We start from the raw sequence: 4,030 nt of genomic DNA on the forward strand, positions 1-4,030 counted from the left end.
TCTGAAAAATCTTCTGAACAACCTGTATATAGGTACTGTTATTCTTCATTTATAGGTGAGTAAGTAGAAGAGAATTTATGCTCTACTTGCCAGGTCTGTGCCTCCTTGTAACTGACCTTGCAATCGGTCTGTGCACAGAGCAATATGTCAACGCCTGGAGGATTCCAGTTGAGCCTTACCCCTGCTGCACCTTCCTTTGCTACTGTTTTAATTTCAGGATAATCTCTTAAATTTAGCCCACTGCTTGGCTTCACTTTCCTATGTTTGACATATGATCCTGTGATCCTGTTGTATTCATCATCATAGCTAAGTGATTTTCAAAGTTTCCAAAGAGTTGAGCAATATTTTTGTCCCTTCATGGTCTGGAATTTTGTGTTCTCCTTTGGAGAATGAAGACTCCGCTCCCCAAAGGTAAAAAAGTTTAAACTCTAATACTCTCAGTGGTTGCTTATGGCAGATCAGAGCATTTACCCAGAATTATTACTCAGTTTTAGAATCTGGATAAATGAAACTCTTTTTCTCCTCAGTTTATAATGGTATTAGCTTAAAAAAAAAAGTCCCTAGTGTTAATTACAAATTGGAATGAAGGAAAAACAAATAAAGGCAGAATTTTCTTAAATGGGAGGAGTAAAGGGGATTTTGCCATTCTCTCTCTTGCTTTCTCTAAAGTAGGAAGAACAAGAACAAATTATGGGAAGAACTGAACAAAGCTGACTTCAGACTTTAAGTTATTACTGGAATCCCTTGCTCACCCTGGGATGTGGTCACAATACAAGGAGTATCTAAAGTGTCCAATAAAGACATTGGCCTGCATATTGGAAACTAGGAGCAGCTGCACAAATGCTTTCTAAATGAATGATGGCTAACTAAATCAGGACGAATCAGGTTCTATGTTTTTCCTTGGTAACTTGGGAAGAGCATGGCCTCTCCTAAGAGTTAAGGTAAGAAAAAACAATAATGATGTTACTATATATTCTGCTGCTGTTGCTGCCAGACTGGGTGCTTTACATATTTTGCCTGTGTTAGCCTCACAACACCATGTGGCAGATACTATTTATATCTCCATTCCACAAATAAGAAAACAGAGACATAAAGAGATTAAGTAACTCAGTTTCCCAACCTTGGTTTTGGTGTACGGAATGCTTCAGCCCATGTTTTTTTCACTATCACATAAAAATAAAGGGGAACAAAGAAGGAATTCAAGTAGGCCACTTGTAGTATTAGCCCCCTACCCTGGACTTATCATACTCTGTCTTGTGTTTTAAATCATCTTATACCAGTCTTATTTTCATAATTGTATTTCGAGCTCTTTCAAAGTAGGATTTTTATCATGTACAGTGTCATACCCTCAACATTATGAAGTTAGTAAGTATTTACTGAATAAGAGAGTGAATGAATGAATAAATGAATGACGTTTGCTCTCTTAGGCAGTGGGGACACTTTATCTCTTACCACATCAAATCTAAATTCCTTGTGATAGTCAATAACAGTAAAAATACTGGCGAACAATAACTGAATAGTTGCAATGCAGCAAACCTCTGTGCCACAACCTTTGAAAGCACCAGCGCCTTTAATTCCCACGATGATAACAGACAAATAACAAAGAGTGTCAGGAATCAAACCCATGTAATCTCATCTCTAAATCCGGACACTACGTCCTATATTAGATGGTGCCACTCAGATACTGCTTGTCTTCTGAATCTAAATTTCTAGTTCTTCTCTGCATACATCCTCCAGTTAGACTTGTTTCCTTATTGTCCTTTCCTTTCTTCCTATAACCCTTTCCTAATTATGTTCCATACTGGTATGAAGGGCTGGTACACCTAGGCCAGAGGCTGCACTGCTACCCTCGGTAATTTCACCAAGGCCATCTTTTATGCTACCTCCAAGGTCTACAGCTATCTCACCCAGACACCTCTAAAGAGACCATGTTCACCAGGTTGTACTGTCAGGAATTTACTGACCTTCTCATAAAGATCCACAGGTGTCTCCATGCAGAGGGCCCAAGCTCCAGCTATGGCCAGCGATAGTGTTTTAATACAAGGAAAATAAAGTGAACTTATTAAGCTCGTATTTTAAAAAAATAATCACCTGTGAGAGGCGTTTACTACACAGAATCCTGGACCTTAGCATCCCGCATTCTTTTTTCTTTCTTTCTTTTTTTCTTTTTAGGCGAGGTAATCCTTGGTTGATCTCACAGATTGCAAGGAACGTGTCAGTTTACAATCCCTTATTTTTTATTTTTTATGGATATAGCACCTGGTCTTCCTAGGTGGTCTCCTATCCAAGTACTACCCAGGCCCGACCCTGCTTAGCTTCCTAAATCAGACGTCTTTTTTTCTTGTTAATTTTTAATTAATTATTTTTATAGCGACATTGGTTAATGAAATTCAATAAGTTTCAGCTTTACAATAAAGCATATATACATTTACACTGTATGTTCACCTCCCATAGTTAGATTTCTTTCTCTCACCACATATTTGACCCCCTTTACCCCATCTACCTCCCTTCGCCCGCCACCCCCTAGTTTCTGATAACCACTAGTCTATAGTCCATGTCCATGAGTCTCTGTTTGTTTGTTCTGCTCATTTGTTGCTTTTAGGTTTATATCCCACATATAAGTGATATCATGTGATTTTCGACTTTGTCTGGCTTATTTCGCTTAGCATGATTATCTCAAGGCCCATCAACGTTGTCACAAATAGCAGTATTTCATCTCTTCTTATGGCTAAGTAATATTCCATTGTATATATGTACCAAAGCTTCTTTAGCTAATCATCTATTGTAGGACACTTCGGTTGTTTGCATGTCCTGGCCACTGTGAATAATGCTGCTATGGACATCGGTGTGCAAATATCTTTTCAGATACAGGTTTTCATATCTTTGAGGTAAATACCCAGTAGAGGGATTGCTGGATCATATGTTAGATCAATTCTTAGTTTTTTGAGGAACCTCCATACTGTTTTCCATAGTGGCTATACCAATTTGCAGTCCCACCAGCAGTGTATGAGGGTTCCTTTTTCTCCACATCCTCTCCAGCATCTGTTATTACTTGTCCTGTTGAGCATCCCGTATTGATTCAACAAGTACTGCTGCTGTAGTGATTCTCAGCCCACTGTGAGGCACACTGAAGTAGTGTTTTTTTTTTTTTATTAACCTCACTGGTCCCATGAAACTAGTAAACATCCCGACATACACGACATACACTCCTAATGGTGGAGGTAGCATAAGGCCACAAGCCAGCAAGCCTGCACAAAGCCTTGTGCAATCACTTTCAACAACTAATATTCACATGCTTCTGTCTAAAATTAAACTTTCTCTAAATTAGTATATATATATATATATATATTACATTAGGTTAGTTGTTAGTTCTTGGTTTGTAACACAAAATCTCTTTTTCACTAAAACTCTTTCAGGCCCTTGATAACTGTTCAAAAACCTTCAGAGATCTATTATGAAACAACCAAAACCATACATTTCAATAGCTCAGAAGTAATGAAATGTAATGTACATTATGAAACAGTATTTGATGACTTGGGGGAAAAGACGTTGGGAAGACATGGATTCAAATCAAATACTATTGGAGAGCTTAACTAAAGAGTTTTATTTGCATACATATATTTTATTCTCCAGGAGTGGCCACTTTTTCCAGGAAAAAAAAAAATGATAACGGCACAAGTCTTTGAAGTAGTGGTTGTATAGTTGTCTACGTGAAGTAAATCCATTTTCGATATTACAAAAAAAACGCTTCGTGTAAATTTTTGTGGGTTTGTGTTTGGGTCCATTTTGAGGCCCCGTGGCTTACATCCGTGTCTCAAGGCGGTTCAAGAGTTCGAAAAAGAACTGCTTAGATAAACAAGTCAGAACGTCACAGAGCACAAGAACAGCTTCCTTTTCAAACGGCCCGCTCGCTAAGCCGCCGAGTCGTGCACTGCTGGCATCCGACTCTTCCGCAGCGCTCGCGCGCGTTTTACCCGGCCGCGGCTATTTTTTTCCTAGGGTCTGCTCCGCCCCACCGCCCCGCCCACAG

This window comes from Rousettus aegyptiacus, unplaced genomic scaffold (genome assembly GCF_014176215.1).
Source record: "Rousettus aegyptiacus isolate mRouAeg1 unplaced genomic scaffold, mRouAeg1.p scaffold_m13_p_2, whole genome shotgun sequence".
Classification (NCBI taxonomy): domain Eukaryota; kingdom Metazoa; phylum Chordata; class Mammalia; order Chiroptera; family Pteropodidae; genus Rousettus; species Rousettus aegyptiacus.